We start from the raw sequence: 19,415 nt of genomic DNA, 5'->3' as shown, positions 1-19,415 counted from the left end.
TCAGGTGAAAGTTGTCCCTACCCATGAAGTCAGATTGGAGTAGATGATCTTTAAGTGTTCTTTCAAACCCAAACCATTCCATAATTCTATGAAACTATATTTTTATATTTTATGTTTTACATAACTTAATAACTCATATTGTTGTCTTCTTATCCCATAGAAGTGTGGGGTTTTATTAGATTTTGTTGTGTGAAACTTGACATGTCCCATGAAACACTAGCAACTTCACTTGTTTCATTGTAAAATTTTTTAAATTACTCCTTTGACTTGAAAGAGCATGATAGACTGTCCATTATCAAGCTTGACAGAAGCAGGGTTCCCATGCTACAAAGACCATCAATCACAGAATGAAAAATCATAAAAGCCTTCAGGCAAAGAATGGATAGATAAGTGAATAGACACGAATGTATGATTTTATTTTGGTATCTTGAATATAGACTGTGCTTTTATACAAAATATTTCTATATTGTTATTAGGTCTTGTAAAAATTTATAGAAATAAGGTAGTTATCTTTAAAATTCATGTTGCTAACAAAATTAATTACAAATACAGAATTTTTTTTTAAAAAAAAGTTATAGCATTTCTATTACAGACTTTCCACTTTAGATTCTGAGAGATTACACCTTAACAGAGTACATTAACTCTGTGTAATGAAGTATCTCTTAAACATATATTTTTTCAGTTTAAATCAGGAAAGTTTGAGGGAAGCATACTTAGTCACAATCTACCTAGAAATGAGGCTTTGTAAATTATAGAAACTATATATTTTTTTTTTTTTTTTAGACATTAAGAATGCTGAAATGTGTATTCCGGTGATATTTTTTAATACAAGTTCTGACACCCTATAATACGAATATTTCAAATTCAGGAAAACATGTCTTTTCACAGTTACAATGACATCTTGTGGCGAACACAAAAAATGTTAGTCATAAATTTCTACATGAAATTTTTTGCAATTATTGCAGTACTGTTTATTTCAATTTTTTAATTACTAGTAATATATTTATATATATGTAAAGTATTATAAGAGTACTTAAATAAACGTGGATTGATTTTTTAAATAACTGCTGTCATAAAATACTTTTTGCCTAGTATTGGAAAGAAGTATTTGCAGTAAGGCTGGATGTCTTGTATTTTAATTCAGAACTGGACAGAGTTTGATACAATCAATAATTTTTAAAAATTAAACTCTTTTTTTTTTTTCAGAAGAACTAAATAATACCTCTTTATGAAAACATGCACACACACAAAGTGCTTAGAACCTGTCCTCAATGTCCTGTCTTCTGTTTGTCCTTATAAGAATTGTCGCACCATGTATTTTGTGAAGATAAGTAGTAAAGATTAATGAATCTCCTATTTTATCTTAAATCATCATACAGATTTTGGTACTTAAAATGCATTTTTAGAAATCATAGCATGTTGCTATGCCTATTTTTATCTAATTATATACTGCTGTGGTATTTCCTTTTTCCTTTTTTTTTTTTTTTAACTGGGTGGGCTTTTTTGCTTGTTTTGTTTTGTTTGTTGCAGTTTCTTTTTGAGGGATTTTCTCTGAACAGGTTGCTCTTTTTACAGTATTAAAGTCTTTGGGAAATTGTTATCTTACATTTCAAGCAGTCAAAAATGTTTCTGCAAGGAGCATTTGCCTCATTGTTTTGATTCAACATGCACTGCTTTTGCCCCTCCTTGTATTTTTGGCATTTAGTGCATATGTTAACATGATTCACTGCCACCAAACATCTTAGCATGGTGAATTCTTAAATTTATTTGAAAGTCAGTTTTCCAGAAGACAGAACTTCTGCTTTGTATTCCTGGCTGTGCTGCTGCCCATTCTCTATCTCCGGCGCTTGGCAGATCACCTGCCCTCTCTTTGAATGATTTTGTTAAATTGTATTTTGGGATACTGGCTAATTTAATACCTTTTCTATGAGTACTTCTAGTTGAATAATTTGATTAATCAACACAGTATGTCTGTTAATAGAAGACTCACATGCAACCTAGTACACTGATTACTGTGACTTTTCCTAAATTTCTCATAAATATGAACCTCAAAAACCTGTAATAATATTTAAGTAATTTAAGAAACTAAGGGAATATCAACAGAAAAATCACAGCAGAAATATGATGTTTAAAGTTAATTAATTTTAAAAACATAGTCAATAATCTTATTCTGAATTTAGAGCTTCTTTTCAGATATGGAAAACTTGCTAGTATATTTGAATGTATTTCAGAGGTCTCCTGTTAACTCTGAACAGTGTGGACACTTTTTATTTCAAACATGGCATTCCAGTCACTTTGTTTTGCTTTTATTATATGCATAAACTGCCTTGGCAGCTAAGTGAAGTTAATTTACCTTACTGGATAGAAAGCAGTTGGTACACAAGGTTATTATTGTTGTTATTTTCCTCCTGAGAAATTATTGAAGTAATTTCCTAAAGTGTTTCTGCATGCACAGAAGAACAAAATTCTGAATAGCTGTACCATTAGCTTTGAGCTACTGCCAGGGATATGTAGGTTAAAAAAAAAAAAAAAAAAAAAGTATCTAAAGGATTATTTCATCTTCACATTTCAGGGCAATAATTTACACAGCCTCCTTTACATTGAAATTTTAGCCTTTTTTAGATAGGTACTTGTCTTAAAATATATGACACTGGAATGCTTATAATTGCTTCCTGATTTTTAAAACTAGTGAGATCTTTCTCTGCGGGTAACTGTTCTCTATTAGAGGAAATGACAACCTTGAACATGCCAACCTGTCCTTAGGAAGCAGAGATGAAGAACAAGCATTAACTACAGTATTTCACTTTGAGTACTACTGAATCAAACAGAGTTTCATTTGCCTCTATGGTGTAGACTAATCATTATCATCTCGACTATATTTGGTACAGAGGAGGTAAGGCAATTACCCAGAGTAAAAGAAAAGAGTGCCACAACATCTAAAGTTCTGTGGAGAAAGAAAACAAAATAAAAAACAACAAAACAAAATAAACCAAAAACAGAGGAAAGTGCTGATACCTAACAGGAAGATATCTAAACGTAGCTTTATTTCTAAAAATATTAATGTTAAATACTTTCATAATTTTGATAATTTAAAGTTAGCTTGAGCAGCAGAATCTTACTCTAACACTGCATTATAGAAATATGATACACAATTCCTGGTAAAAGTTTAAACATAATAGCTGCTTAAAGAGTGTACAGAAAAATGAAATAAGTTTGTAACTAATCTAAGACTTCACATTCAACATTGCACTAAGGAAATATGCACTATGTCCCTCACCACAGGTGAATCAAAATCTTCACAGAAACTACTTCACAATCTAGTATTTATCCTGACTAGGTAATTAGAATTTGCAAAGCAGTGGGAATCACACTTAATCTCATGAAGACTTAAGAACATCCTGATAGTAAGGATGTGAGGGAGAACTCCAGTTAATATGAGAAAAGATGCCTGAGGCATAAAGACATGCAAAGTTTAATGTTGAATCCCCCTGGGCTACCCATCTCAAGTTAAAACTGTCAGTCTAGAAATCTTTTCATCTACTCTGGTCTACATATATTGTCTGTTTCAATTCTCACTGTTAGCCTGCTACCTATCCTAAAAACCAAACCCCTTTTTCAATGTTGTTTTCAAATTTACTTTCCTAAACAGGTAATTGCTGATCCATGCTGTTGGGTATAAATATGGAAAAACTGATTATTTGGGATATAAACTAAATTGTGGCAGGCATTTTCAAGTATATAAAATTTTAAAAATAATTAAGTCATGAGATTTGTCTACCTTAAGAACTTCAGGAAACATTTTTCTACTGTGAGGGTGACAAAACACAGGCACAAGTTCATCAGAGAGGAAGTGGGGTGTCTCCATCCTCATATGTCATTCAAGAGTTGTCTGTACATGGTCCTGGGCAACCTGTTCTAGATAACCTTTCTTCAGTGGGTAGTCAGACAAAGTGATCCTCCAGAAGTCCCTTCCAACCTCAACTATTCTATGATTAGGAAATGCAAAGGTTCATCTGGGAGTTTTTTGTTTCTTTTCTTAAAATCTCAAGAAAATTTTGTTCAAATGTTCTGTAATTATAATGGTAAGTTTCTTGCACATTAGTAGGCTCCTTTAAATCTGTTCTAGCAATCTATAGCTGGTATCCTCCCTGACATCCAAACTGTAAAGTTGTTCTTAACTCTTCTAAGAAGCACATGATTTCACCATAGCAAAGTCATCATTGTATTATACTGAAAAGGTGACACATATGACACAAATGTCCATATTGTTAACTGCTCTATACTTATGTTCTTAAGGATTGAATTGATTCCCATCCAATTTTATTTAAAGATCTCATTAATCTGAATCATTTTCAGAAGACCTAATCTATCCCTTAACTTGATTTTTAGGAGACCAATTGAGTATGGTTTTGTTGTTTCTGGGTTTTTTCAGTTAAATATTTAAAAGACAAGTAAATGCAACTAATAATGAAACTAATGTCTAACACACTGATTAAAATACTCCAACATGGGACTTCTTACAAGCAATAAAGACATGGATAAATTTTGTAATTAATCCTAAAGGAACAGTAAAAAACAAACAAACAAAACCAAAAAAAAACCAAACAAACAAAAAAAAAAAAAACAAAAAAAAAACAAACACACAAAAAACAGCCCAAAACCAAAACTAAACAAAAACCTTTATATTTTTTATAAGGACATAAAAAGGTTCATAGAAAATTTTATGCTTTACCTTTCCTATGTCTACTATACGGATTATCTCATTTTGAAAATATTTTCATTTTTCCTGCATTGTTTGACACATTAAAGTAGTTAAATATCTTCTTACAACATACATATGAAACATAATTCTTTGCTCCTTTTTTATAGGTACTGGGTACAGAAAGAATATTTGCCATTGTTTATTGAAATTGACATAGCTTGAGATGAAAATGGTTATTGCAACAGACTTTTTTCAGAAATTTTCTGTCCAGTATTTCAGCTACTGACTTTCTTCCTCCTGCCTACAGTGTATGTCACCATGCTATGACTTCAGAAGGAGATAGATCTTCAGAATTCCTGGCAGGTCACACAGCCTTTGCTGACAAGAAAGCTTAAGGCTATGGTTGCAACTAAAAAAGTTTACTGCCATCCCTCCAAGGAGAGAAATACCTACCAAACTATTTCCTGAAACACTGTCTCATGTTGTGTTCAAGAATCAGTACAAGTTTTCTGAACGTACAGCACTGCTTCTTACATTCCCCAGCTAAGACATGAATTTGCAGACAGCCTCAGAAGCAGTCTACTTACTTTTCCCACCCAGTCCTGGATTTGTGTGTTGGTCAAATCTATTCAAGAATGAATTATTCTTCATCTTCATTTGGTCATCTCCTGAAAATAGCCTGATAAGGATTAGTATATTTGTTATACAATGGAAATAGCTAAGAGAAAACAGATTATTTATATAATTCTTAATTGTTTCTCCTATTTAAAATGCATTGAAAGGCATATTTAATTACTAAAGAAGCCCAATACTCAAATGACACAAAGCACGTATGGCAAATAATACACAACAGAAAACATGCTTGATTTGTGATGCTGATGAAATTGATGCAGAATGCCTGCTGGGATCCCTTCCAGCCTGTGAGATGTCTCTAACATCATGCTGTGGATGTTACACTTCATTTGCTGTGATAAGTCTAGTTTTCAAATGACACTAAGAGGGAATACTGGAGTGAGGGAACACACAAACGAATAAATTCTCTCATCTTAAATGTAGATTCACTGTATCTAGTGTTTCCAGACAAGAACAATATTTTGTCTAAGAAATGCTTTATAAGAAGATTTAACTTCCCAGACTTTCTAGTTTGCTTGTGGATTATAAACATTCTGTGTACATGGAAATAAATAACAAATAAAATTAATAAATAATTTTTGTTATTTTGCTTTCACACCAAAATTTCACTGATACAGAAATCTATGATACCCTAAAAAAACAGCCTTTATTACATTTTTACATTTGATTTGAAGAAGACAATGATCAGATGTACAGCCATATTGCAGAAAAACATGGAGTTGGAGCAACAATAATATCTAACAGTTGTAGACAGAACTCCCCACCAGGAGCTGGCAGCTCTCGCGAGAGTGGCTGACATGACAACTTTGTCGTTGCCAGGAGCAACCACAGGAGATTTAAACACAGTGAAATCAAAAGCAGTACTCAGTGAGGCACAGAGCTGCAGCAATGGTAAATACTATTACTGAGCACTAGATCGAGGTGTAAAGAGGGGTTCCAGGATCCAGGGAAACCCAAGGAAGAGCAGATAGCTCTGCCAGGAGCCAACAGCTCTCTCTTAACAGGTTGACAAGGCTTGGGTGTTGCGAGGAGTAACTGGGAGATTTAAAAGGCCCTAGGGAGCACTAGGGACCAGGAGATCTGCAAACAGGGTGTGCAAACAGGGATTGAGAGGGAGCAGCAGTTTGTGCAGAAGGGCACATGAGAAGGGCCATGCACACCGCTTGTAGGCCCACAGCCCAGGGGGGTCCTCTAGGTCTCTGTCATAAAGGTGGGCACTTGCTTCAGTTAAAACCAGCATTTCTATAGAGAAAGCCCCTGAAATGTCTGATGCTTCCACCTAGATACCTAGACATTTCTTGGAAGAACAATACAGCAGCTCCCATATCGTACACGCAGTACACTTCTGGACTTGCTACTCACAAACCCAGAAAACCTGCTTTATAATATTTCCATTAGTGATAACCTTGGCTGCAGTGGTCAAAATATTCTGGAGTCTAGGATTCTATTATACTGAGCATACTGAAGGTTAGTACTAAGACAAAAGTTTTAGATTTTAGAAGAACAAGCTTCAGCGCTCTCAGAGTTCAGTTGGGAAGGATCCTGTGGGAAGCTTCCATGGAGGATAAAGGAACTGGGAGTTTTTCAGGAATGCTCTCCTGGAAGCACAAAACCAGTTCATCACCTCTAAAGACAAGGAAAGTAGGAAGAGTAAGGGATCCCCTTGGCTAAGCTGTGAGCTTCTGAATCTGCTCAAAACCAAGCAGACGAATACCAGCTGAAAACTACAAGGGCATTACCAGGCTGTGCAGAGATGGAGTTAGAAAAGATAAAAGTTAAAGTTAAAAAGCTAAAAGTTAAAGCCAAAGTTGAAAAGATTCCCACTGCACACAAGAGAAAAAAAAAAATTCACAATGAGAACAATCAGCCATTGAAATAATCTCTCCAGGGAAGTGGTGGATTCCCCAACATTGGACACTTTTAAGATTCAGCTGGACAGGGTGCTGGGCCATATTGTCTGGACTGTGCTTTTGCCAAGAAAGGTTGGACCAGACAATCCTTGAGGTCCCTTACAACCTGGTTTTCTATAATTCTATGATTCTATGATAGAAATGTTGAGGTATATTTCTTATGACATAGATACTTATGCTTAAACAGTTGATCTCTACATATCCATTGACTACATTTGGAGCTTGTATACCTAGCTGATATGACTATGCTTACATTTGCTCTTCAGAATTCCATGTTAACAGCCTAAAATTGAACACTTCATGAACCTTTATTCAGTTGCTTGAAGACATCTGAGATGCCACTGTCATCCAAGACATTAAAACAGATGGCTTCCAGATATGATGTGACGAGTGGGAGACCCACAAAGTTCCAGAGCAGTAGCTAAAGGCCAGGTGACCCTATGAAACATTTCAAATTTCTTTAAATACCTAAGTGATCATCAAAGAATCAAGACCACAGTGACTTTGTTTGTGAATGACAGAACAGTAGGAGACTGAAAGATATTAGATGATAGCTCTATTCTGTGACAGTCCAGTGAAACCATAGTTAATGTCTCAAATAGCCAATAAAGAACTTTGGTAAAGGAAATGGTTTCTATGGAAATGGCAGGAAGAAGCAGCAAGAGGAGTGGGCCCTGCAGAGGTGGGACCACAGTTTTCTGAGGCTGAACTTCCCTGTCTTGAGTGACTTCATAAAGAGCCAATAGAGAAGTTGTTTTCACAACACATGTGCCAAGACAATGGTCATACCTGCAGGGAGGGGGGAGTATTTCCCCAACAATCCCCAAAACCATCAACCCATTTCCAGAAGAATCTGAAGGTACAAGCTACGCATGCATCAAAGCAAATAGAATTCAAAAAACATAGACAGTGCATGATGCTTAATCAGCCTAATGAGTCCAAGTGCCTGCCCAGAGCAGGGCCAAGAATTTATAAAAGGACATGAGTCAAAGCCTGGGGTGGCAGTACCTCTCCAGAACTGGACCCTTAGACTGGCTAGGCTAACACTGGAACCAGGAAATCTTTTTTTTTTTTCCTTTCTCTCTCCCTCCCTGCCTCTCTCTCTTTCTGTCCTTTTTTCTCTCTCATTCTGTATCCCTGCGTATAAGGCATGGCTTGTTGGGGCATGTTATAAGAGCTGCCACTTCTCAGTATATGTTGTAAGGCCCGTGGTTTGTCCGTGTATGTTATGAAGTTTACCACTTGCTGCAGAGTTTGCAAGGCTTATTGACAAAGTTTTGTGGCAATATCTGTTGTGAGCAAATAAAAGTTGAGTTTTGTGAATTGAAGTATCCTTGGTGCCATTTCACCTTAATCCTGACCTGGCAATCAGCAAATCTGAGTCGTCCCAATAAATTGGCATGTAATGTATTCTAAGCATACAGATTAGTAAAGACTACTTACGTAGAACCTTTTCAGCCTCATTATTTGCAGGCAGCAAATAATTTTTTTTTTTTTTTTGGTAATAAAAGCTATTCTCTCTCTGATCTCACACGGCTATTACATTCTTGCAGTACTAACCTGAAGAATCCATCATTCATATCTGAGAATTATATTCTCAGTAGAATAAAGAAGAAAAAATTACAAATTCATATTCCTAAGATGTATATTTTAAGCAGAGGAAAGTTCTCTCAACCTACCGTACTGTGGTACAGAGTCAACCCAACCGCTCTGTAAGTGGCAGAGCTGCTCAGCTGGGAGGCCAATATCACATCACATGGTCAAGACTGCATGCTGCAATGATCAATTCTGACTAATTTAGGAGCTTCTACTATCAATATTTCAGCACTTCCATTTCTGCACTATTATTTTCTTCTTTTAATCTAATATTTCAAAAGTTTCAGGACAAGAGGTCCTTTAAGGAAACTTGTCAGGTAATTTTTCAGGATTTGCATCACTGAAATCACAGAGTTAGAATATCTCAAGCTAGAAGGGATCCATAAGGATCACTGTATCTAACTTCATGCTCCCCACAGGACTACCTCAAACTAAACCATATGACTAAAAGTGTTGTCCAGGTGCTCCTTGAGCTCCAACAGGCTTGGTGCCGTGACCACTTAACTGGGGAGCCTGTTCCAGTGAACAGTGAACGGCCAACCATTCAGTGAAGAACCTTTTCTGATGTGCAATCTGAATTTCCTCTGACGCAGCTTCATTCCTTTTCTTTGTGTCCTATCACTGGTCACCAAAGAGAGTAGATCAGCACCTCCCCCTCCACTGCCCTCCTTGAGAAAATTGTAGACCATGATGACGTCACCCCTCAGGCTCCTCTTCTCCAAGATGAACAAACCAAGTGATCTCAGACACTCTAAGCCTCGCATTCGAGGCCTTTCACCCTCTCGGTCATCTTCTTCTGGACACACTAATAGTCTGATATCCTTCTTAGATTGAGGCAGCCAAAGCTTCACACAGTGCTTGAGGTGGGACCTCACCAGTGCAGTGCAGAGTGGGACAATCACCTCCCTTGACCAGCCAGCAGTGCTGTGCTAGATGCACCCCAGGACACAGCTGGCCCTTTTGGCTGCCAGGGCATACTGCTGACTCATATTCAACTTATTGTCAACCAAAACTCCCGTATTTCTTTTCACGGGGCTGCTCTCCAGCCTCTCATCCGCCAATTTGTATGTACAACCAGGTTTACCCCATCCCAGGTGGAGAATGTAACACTTGCTCTTGTTAAATTTCATACAGCTGGTGATTGCCCTTCTCCCTAGATCCTCCAGATCTCTGTAAGGCCTCTCTACCCTTAATGGATTCCTCAATTTCTCCTAATTTAGTATTGTCAACAAACTGCCTTAATGTATATTCAATTCAAAACATTGAAGAACACTGGCCCTAAAACTGAGCCCTGGGGAATCCCAGTGGTGACCGGCAACCAGCTTGATGAAACCCCATTTACCATCTCTTTGAGCCTGTTCCATCAACCAGTTGTTCACCCAACATATTATGGACTTGTCTAACCTTGCTCTGAACATTTTGTCCAGAAGGATACTTTGAGATACAATATGTAAAGCTTTGCTTAAATCCAAAGATACAATATCTACTGGTTTTCCTTGGTCTGTTAGCATAAAGGGAAATGAAGTTAGTTAAGGCAGGACTTTCCCCTTATGAACCTGTGCTGTCTGTGACCAACTGTGTTGTCTCTCAAGCATTTTTCAGCAACTCCCAGAATAACCTCCATAATTTTATCAGGCACTGAAGTGAGACTGACAGGCCTGTAATTACCAGAGTCTTACTTCTTACTCTTCTTGAAAACTGGGACAACATGTACCAGCTTCCAGCTGATTTGGACCTCTCCAGACTCCCAAGACCATTTAAATTTAATGGAGAGGTCCCACGGTTACCATCAGCCAGCTCTTTCAGCACCCTGGGAGGAATCCCGTTGGGTCTCATAGATTTAAACACATCTAGCTGGAGCAGCATGTCTCAAACAAGTTCAGGGTTGGCTGTGAGTTTATCAATTCCCCAGTCACAGTCTTTCAACACAGGCCTCTGGGGATCCCAGGGCCCATCATCTCTGTTAAAGACAGAGGCAACGAAGGGGTTGAATACCTCTGCTTTGTCTATGTCCCTATTAGTGAGGTGACTGACCTCATCAAATAACAGACCATGTTCTCTCTTAGCTTCCTTTTCCTGTTAACTTGCTCAAAAAAGCCTTTCTTTGTTGTCCTTCATAGTGCTGACCAGCTTGTACTCTAATTGAGCTTTGGCCACATGAATTTTCTCTCTACAGTGGCAAAGAGTATCTCTGTGGTCCTCCCATGTCACCTGTCCTTGCTTTTAATGTCCATGCCCTTTCCTTTTCCACCTAAGTTCTAGAAGATCCCTGCTCAGCTAAGCCAGCCTTCTGCTCTTCTTGCTTGACTTCTGACACTTTGAAATTTCCTGCTCCTGTGCTCTTAAGAGGTGGCTCTTAAAAAGTGGACTCCAATACCTTCAAAAGCAGATTCCCAGGGAACCTTTGTCATGAATGGAGTGACACACTTCACTCATAAGATAGAAGTAGCAATATGTTTATTGATATAAAACAGTGATTTAACAAAGTTTGATAGCAAATGTGACTGTGTTCTAACAAGTTTTGATGGCAAGGTTTACCTGATATTTACTGCATAGTAGACAGGGTCAGACAAAACTGTCAGGGAGACCTCCTGTTGAGTCATGAGGTCAGAACGGACCCCCTCACTTTCTAAACTCCTTCTCAGAGAGTCTGTATCCACTCCTAGTCTCAGACTTGGTCAATGTTTTATATCTAAAGGATTCTATGTGCACAATCAATCCTTTACATTACTTAGCTAATATTTCAAAGTCTAATAATCACTTACCAAGAATCTGTTGCAGCAAGGAATTCCTCAGCCTTGATGAGCAACTTTGAGTGGTGTCCCTACTCGAGAGGAGATCCTGGCTTGCATCCCACTGACATGCAGGAGAGCTCATCGGGCTCTGGTCTGTCCACTATGGAGTAAGACAATTGACTTATAGTTATATTTACATACTGACAACAGAAGTTAGTTTCTTCCAAATTTGGGTTCAGTCAGACATTGACCAGCACGGTGGTTAGGTAGGCACATTGCACAAATTAGCCCTTGGCTATTGTGGTGTTGTCTCCCCCAAATCCACTTTGAGATGGATGCAGACATTATGACCAGATGCATCCATTACAATCACCACTGTTGGTTACTGCTTGAATACAGTTACAGGAAATACAGGTCAGGCTGGGGACAAGAACACACTGCCACAACCTCAGTAACTAGCTCCTTCATTAGCCTGAAGTCTTCTTTCCCTATATTCAGAGTTGAAGTTTTGCTGACAGTTAACCTCATATTGCTAACGATTTGAAACTCAGCTGCTTCGTGCTCAGTGTGACAGTCACCAATCACCACCTCACTCACAAGTCCTCCTCTGTTTACAAACAGCAAATCTAGAAGGGCACTTTTCCTATTTGGCTCCCTTAGTCCTGCACCAAGAAATTATCTTCAAAGTGCTTCAGGATTTTCCTGGACCTGTTTGTGTTTGCTGTATGGGAAGTTAAAATCACCCATAAGGACAAGGAAAGGTGATCTAGAGATATCCCTTAGTTCTTTGAGGAACCTAGTCAGCAAAATCAAACTGTGCTACTTTTGAGACATTGTTTGTAAAACTGCACTTACAAATAACATTATTTTGTTAATACTATCACAGACATTACAGATTATAACAGAATGACTGTAGCTCACAGTTTGTAACACTGGAAAGATGCTCATCTGAAAAGAAGAGAGAGTCTGCCTTTCCTAGGAAAGTTAGGTACAATTTCTATTGAAATCTCTGGTCAAACTTTACATTCAAACAGTAATATAGCCATGCTAAATTGGACCAAAGATCTAATTAGTTCATGCTTACAGTGGTTTCTAAGTTCTACTACACCACTGATTTTGTATTATTTATTCACCTTTATTCACTGATTTTCAAGTTGTGCCTTTCATGAGTTTCTTTTTCTAAAGAGGACTTTAGGATTTATTGGGGGTTTTATAACTTGTCTTAGCCTGTTCTTGAAAGTGAAAAACAAATCTGCATGAGGATAGGGAGGCTCTACGGTGAGACTTGGATAGATTGGATCAGTGGGCCAACATTAACAGGATGAGCTTCAACAAGACCAAGTGCCAGCTCCTGCACTTCGGCCACAACGACCCCCTGCATGGCTACAGGTTTGGGGAGGTGTGTCTGGAGAGCTCTCTGGAAGAGAAGGATCTGGGGGTTCTCACTGGCAAACAGCTGAACATGAGCTGGCAGTGTGCCCAGGTGGCCAAGAAAGCCAACGGAAATAGTGAGACCAGCAGAAGTAGGGAGGCAATAGTCCCCCTGTAGTCTGCACTGGTGAGGCCACACCTGGAGTATTGTGTCCCGTTCTGGGCACCTCAATACGAGAGAGATATCGAGGTGCTGGAGCGAGTGCAGAGGAGGGCAACAAAGCTGGTGAAGGCCTGGAGACCAAATCCTGTGAGGAGCGATTGAAGGAGTTGGGACTGTTCAGTTTGAGGAGGAGAAGGCTGAGGGGAGACCTCATCACTCTCTACAGCTGCCTGAAAGGACATTGTAGAGAGGTTGGTGCTGGTCTCTTCTCATAGGAAATTAGTGACAGAACAAGAGGGAATGGCTTTAAACTCCACAGGGGAGGTTCAGACTGGACATTAGCAAAAAAAATTTCACAGAAAGAGTGGTCAGAGAGTGCAATAGGCTGCCCAGGGAGGTGGTGGAGTCACCATCCCTGCATGTGTTTAAGGGTGTTTTAGGTGAGATGTTGGGAGATATGGTGTAGGGGAGAACTTTGTAGAGTCGGGCTGATGGTTGGACTCAATGATCCCGAGGGTCTTTTCCAACCTGAATAATTCTGTGAAATAAGTCAGAAATTGGTAATACGTGAGATGTGTATGAGATAAAGACAATCAAAAAAGCAACAACTAGCATTCACAATGGTAATTGTCTTAATCTTATATTAGTTATGATGACTGTAAAAATAAGAATTTTCCATTTATTTGAATTCAGAAAATCAACAGGGCACCATTTGTCAATTGTTGTCTAAAAATCTTGGCCCCAAACGTATTTTGACTCAAAAAGATCAGTATTTTCACATTAATTGAGAAACCCCCATACCTGGTATACCACCTTCTGTGATTTTGATAATTCAGTACCAGAAAAATACAAAATATTTAACAGGACTTCAAGGGAAAAGGGAAGGTGAGAGTCACAGCAAGAGGCATAGAAGAGACACGGTGTGTTGGTTTAGGCCCTGCCAGGACCGGAGACCACACTGCCATTGTCCCTCCCCCACCCTCAGACGATCAGGGTTGGAAGTTAGGTACACACCCTGGGGTTGAGATAAGATTTAATACAACAGTGTAATAAACAATCTGAACAACAACAGTAGCAATGATAACAACAATAAACAGTAATAACAGTAAACAAGACAAAAGATATACAGAGAAATGCCACAGTGAACGCAGCCGGCCTGCCACGCATGCTTCCTGTGACCGAAGCCACAAAGGAAAAAGCTCCTGTGCTCCCGCGCCCCGGACCTGACGCGCCCGAACCTGACATCAGCATGGTATGAATAACCCGGCTGGAGATCCCTTCCCCCTCTCTGCTGGGGAAACTTAACCCTATCCTAGCTGAACCAGGACACAAGGCAAGGGAACGACAAAGCAAAGCAAGGTAGGGCAGGGCAAGAAATTCCTCAGCTCAAAATACCTGATAATACTGTGAAAATGGAAAGCAGATGTCTCATTTTATATATATATATGTATGTATAAAATTTAAAAGCCATAATTCTAAATGAATACACTTGTATTAGTATAACCTTCCTCTTGTGAATTTTTGAGATTTATGCTTTTACACTCCCACGTATGACCACTGCATAATATTATGAATTAATTATGTATTATCACTGAAAATTATATATAAAATATCAGGCATTTCTATTTTATCATATTATTTAATTATTGAATTTTCAAAAAGTTTTCTTTTCAGTGTTTCTAAGCAAGACATGATCAACACTACTTATTAATTGAAAAGTTAAAATAAAAAGCTTTTCCATTTCTTTCTTCATGTTTATGCATTCATTTAAAATATTCCTAATGAGGTCAACAAAAAATAGTCTCCAGGCACTTTAAGCTGGCACTTTCTGGACTCTCACTCATAATTGCCAGGTAATTTACATTTGACCTGTACCTCCAAGTCAGAATGCTAATGCATTTTGCAAGGTGAATTCAAATGTGTTCTTAATTAGGGTGCACAATAGGAAGAGTTCTATTTTATCTGGAATATAACTTCAGCATTTCTGAATAATGGAATTAGTGTGCAGAATCGTAAAATATGCATTGGTAAGCACTTCCTCTGTTATAGAATAATAATGAATTGGTATTTGAAAATTTTCTGTTGCATCTTCAACTATTATATTTTCTTTTATTTTGGAAAGGAAGAGACATACATATACAGAAATGTGCACACACATATGATGAAGGTATTACAGATATGCTGGGGAAAAAAAAAAAAAAAAAAAAGCAGATGAACTGGAATGCTGTTGTCCCTGAATAGTAATTTAGATACTGCATACTTAGTTCTTACCCTTCATTTATGTATTTGCAAAAATCCCAGTACCTGGAAATGCTACAGAAAGTAATAACAGCTGGTTGCCAAAGAACTGAAAAGAGACTGAATTCCTGTTTTCATATCTACACAGATTAATTTATTTATATTTAAGTATGCTTGTATGTATCTATTGCATTTCTTCTAGGCATATTTACAAAAAGATTAAGAGCATAAATTATCATAACAAATCAACTACCTACAACAGATGTGCCTATAATTTGAGTGTGTACTGGGCAATCCAGTTTTTCAAGATGTTACTTTCTGTTTAGTCTTCCCTTCAGTGAATATCATGTCCCTGAAGGATTTATGAACAACTAAGTCTCCATTTAACCAGATATTTTTTTCACTCTGCACCCTGACCCAACACAAAACTGAACTGCTAAGCTTTCCTTTATTTTAAGGAATCTACCCTGTTATTGTAATTAACATGCACCATGGTAAGGGATAATTTTAATTTACATAAATTATTTATAGGAAAAGATTTTTTTTTTCCAGAAATTTGCTCTAAAATGAATTTATTTTTTGAAGTGAATATTGTTAATGTTTTAGGGTTTCAAGGAAACATCTAAAGAGGCAAATTAATTAATTAACAAAAAACAACACACAGTTCCTCTGGCTTCACAACCCTCTAAAGCTCAACATTTTTCTACCTACACATAGGTTGCGTGATTTCTGACTAACAAGATAGGCCTTTATGGGGCCACCGTGTCCTGGTTTGAGCCCAGAAGGCAACAGAGCACCACGCAGCTGCTCCTCAATTCCTTCCCCCTCAGGGATGTGAAAGAGAAAGTAAAACAAAAGACTCAGAATAGAGATAAGAATATGGAGGGATAATTCACAGAAGACAGACATGACTGGAGAAGAAAAACAACATCAATTTAATTTGAACACCACTACCAAAACTACTTAATTTAACAATCAGACTAAGACAGTGAGAAGTATAACTACATCTTAAAAATACTTTCCCCCTACCTCTCCCTTCTTTCCAGACTCACCTTTGTTCCTGATTTCTCTGCCTCCTCCCTGAGCAGTGCAGGGGTGCAGGGGATGGGAGTTGAAGTCAGTTCATCACCCATTGTCTCTGCTGTTCCTTCCTCCTCAGGCTGTGTAGTCCTCCCATTCTTTCCCTGCTCCATCATGGGGTCCCTCTCACAGGACACAGTCCTCCATGAACTTTCTCCCCTACAAGTCCTTCTCATGGGCTACAGCTCTTCACAAACTGCTCCAATGTGGGTCCCTCCCACATGTTACAGTCCTCCCAGCAATGAACGGCTACAGCATGACCTTCCCTCGGATTCCCAGCCTTCTTTAGGTGCAGCCTCTTGCTCTGGCGTGGGGTCCTCCACAGGCTGCAGGTGGGCATCTGCTCCACCAGTGACCTCCATGGGCTGCAGGGCACAGCCTGACCTCTCACCACGGGCTGCAGGGGGTCTGCTCCAGTGCACCTTCCCCTCTTACTTTCTTCCATGGATCTCAGTGTTTGCAGAGGTATCTCCCTCACAACTTCAACTCTTCCTCTCAGGTTCCCTTTCTTAAATATTTTATCACAGAGGTGCAGCCACTGTCACTAGTTGTCTCAACCTTGGCCAGAGGTGGGTCCAACTTGGAGCTGAGGGAGCTTCACAGAATCACAGAATCATCTATGTTGGAGAAGCTTCTCACAGGGGCTACAGCTTCCTTCTCCCATTACCAAAACCCCTACCCCATACAAACTCAACACATACTGCCATACATAACAACACAAAAGGGAGGAAGGGAGCTGATAAGCTACCAGTGGCAGCCTTGAAAGATGGGATACACAGAGGGAAACAACAGTAGTAGACCTAGGACAGACAGCATGTGATCATCCGAGGGTAAAGGGAGTAGAAGGTTTGTTGTTTTGTTTTTGTTTTTGTTTTTTTGTTTTAAAGAGATCCATCACATCATTGAAATATGAACTTTGTGAGTTTGGGTTTGGTTTTCTTTTTTTGTGATTTCTTTTGTTTGAATTATCTTTGATTTATCTTTCCCCTGCAGAAACTTCCTCTTCCTTCTTGGTATCTGCGGAAGGAAAATAAACCATATTCTGGAACAATTATTAAAATTAAAGTTTCTGAAGCAATATGTTTAATTATGAAAAATTTCAAAATAAATAACTAAATCCTTTAAAAGTTTTAGATTAAGCAACTCCAATACGTTTAGGGCATAGTCTTTAGTAATATTATAAAGATCTTGATTAACATCTAAAACACCAGACCTCTGAGCTCTTACACTTAACCATTTGGACAACACTGTATTCTCAACTAATTTTGCCAGTGTAAGTATCGTTAGTCTGTAAATATTCTGAAAAAATTTCTAGACTTTGACCTTATTGCTTGAGATGTTGTATCAAAGTCTCACTGTATTAGCAACTTCTTTGAGGAAAGTTCAGTTTCTGAAAATATCTCTTTTTAAGTCTATATGTTTTAAAATGAGTTTATATCAAACACTGGGATTTCATGAAGATAAAATTAAGTAATTGTAATAGCCAATTATCAGAGATAGTTTTGGTTTCAATTCAATTCATTTTTGAATAGCTGGGGAAAAAAAAAAAAAAAAGAAATTATATCTCTGACAATTTTTAGTATTTTTTTCTATACTACCAAATGGATTAAAGCATAAATTCAAGCTGTTCCTGATACATTCTAGTTTGGCATGGTAAGTGTTAATTACAGAAATCATAATCAGATCCTTGTTCAGACAGCATGTGGAATTCATCCATTAAGTTCAGAATTCTGAAGTGGAAAGGACAGTGGGAAAGGAGCCAAAAGTCTCAAATGAGGTACAAGTGTTTGATTTCCTAGTTTTGGAGACTTTCAGAATGAATTTATATCATACGATTTTATATAGGTCTGAATAATAAAAACATATCAGGTCTCCTTATATAACTGAGTGGAAAGTCTCAGCACAAGGCACTAATTTTTAATCATGTACATTTCTAAGGCTACTTATCTGCCCAAGGAATGGTTACTCCTAAATGAATTTGAGACTGTCGTTGTTGATTTCATGGACCTCAAGGTTAAATTCTACCTAGCTTGTCTATCAAAGATATAGTATATTTAAAAGAGGATATTATGTACAGAAGGGAGATACTATAAAACACAGTGCATCACATGCATGTGGTGGTGTGTGGTTTTGTTGCTCACACAGCAAAATACAATAATTTTCTTTTTCAGTTAATAGTTTCAGCCAAAAATACTAAACCAAATTATTATGGTAACTGAAGCAGTGACAACATTGAAAGGAACTGATCATTTTCCATCTGTTCATCAGGATATGAATACAAATAAGAGCATCATAGCACATGGATATTTCACAGCACAAAGTTTTTACTTAGAAATTTAAAGAAAACTGCTGTTCTAAAGAATTTTGGTGTGTGTAATCCACTGGTCTTCAAACTTAAACAACTGACTAAATATTTTTCTATAAAAGCATAAATATCAGATTTCCATGAAAATTTACTGTAGAAATATGTGTATATATTAATGTAAGAACTAAGTAAAATATCTAGGAACTGATCATGAGGTTGAATTACTACTTTATTCACTTACTACTTTATTCACTTACTTTGTGACTCTGATGTTGGAAAATTTTAGGTGTTGTAAAGGAGTGGTTGTGTGTATGATAGTCTGGAAAGTAAAGCTGGCTGCAAAGTATTAAACTTCTGTTTTTCTCAGTTAGTGAACTTAGAGATGACAGCTACAAGATCCATGCTACCACTGCACTGAAATATTAAGCTAAGAATTCAAAAGATACTTTGTTTCGTTGACTCACATAGTATTTCAATGAATAGCAGATAAGAAGAAAAGAGAATTTGGTCTTGTATATAACATTAATTTGCAACATCATGTATTGTATATTAGTGGGGTTTTTCCTCAGATTCTGGAGTTAACATAACAAGCCACAGCTACCAAAAATCTGTGGAGTGAAACTTTTAATTTGTTTATATGCAACACTCTTGTAAGGGACTATGTTATCTGTCTCAAACATTG

The sequence above is a fragment of the Athene noctua genome, chromosome 1, assembly GCF_965140245.1.
Source record: "Athene noctua chromosome 1, bAthNoc1.hap1.1, whole genome shotgun sequence".
Classification (NCBI taxonomy): Eukaryota; Metazoa; Chordata; class Aves; order Strigiformes; family Strigidae; genus Athene; species Athene noctua.
This window is presented reverse-complemented; position numbering follows the sequence as displayed.